This window comes from Penaeus monodon, chromosome 32, assembly GCF_015228065.2.
Source record: "Penaeus monodon isolate SGIC_2016 chromosome 32, NSTDA_Pmon_1, whole genome shotgun sequence".
Taxonomy (NCBI): domain Eukaryota; kingdom Metazoa; phylum Arthropoda; class Malacostraca; order Decapoda; family Penaeidae; genus Penaeus; species Penaeus monodon.
Window position 1 is genome coordinate 8,913,124 of NC_051417.1, and position 685 is coordinate 8,913,808.

At 37.5% G+C, this 685-nt stretch overlaps 1 protein-coding gene across 2 annotated transcripts in view; it reads left to right on the forward strand.

The window, feature by feature from the left end:
• LOC119593476 (exosome complex exonuclease RRP42-like) overlaps positions 1-685 on the forward strand; it is a 54,931-nt gene that overhangs the window by 48,481 nt on the left and 5,765 nt on the right. The window lies entirely within an intron of this gene.

The window sequence follows — 685 nt, forward strand, 5'->3', positions numbered from 1 at the left end:
TGGATATATAATCTCAAGCCCAGCCTATTAGGGCAGCAGTGTTAAGGAGTCGTTGTAGCCTCCAGCCTAGACGCTCCAGCAAAAATTTGCAAACGGCCAAAATGAAGATCAGATTTTTCCTTATTTCTCAGTAAGTCACCAGGGACGTCCATAAGTTTTTCTTGTATGAATATATGTGGTAGAAGTTTGATAGCATTTGCCAGAGCATTAATAGGTGTGAAGACTTCTGCATTTGGCCTGTTGGTAATTGGTAACCACACTGATGTTTCCAACATTTATTAAACATTTTGTGCTTTAGTAGAACCTATCCATATATAGGTTTTACTAAACTGTGAATATTTGTAAGGCCATACAGTGACTGTAAGTTAGATCACATAACTTTCATAATACAACTTATTTGTTGTATTACATTGGGCATACTCTGTGATGCGTGATGGAAGTGGACGGCCGAAGTCTAACTCATTAGCAGCCTTCTGTGCTCCATCATATGCAGCAAACCTCCGCCATATAAATTCTGGCACGATATCTATATGACTGTATGATGCAACAAAAAGCTAGTAGATTTAATTAAGTAATTTCAGAATGTTGACTGGTGTCAGGTGACATTTTCCATAATCACTGACATCATAGAAGGATAGTGTAGATGGAATCAACCTCATTCATAGTCTTTTTGTATTAATCCATT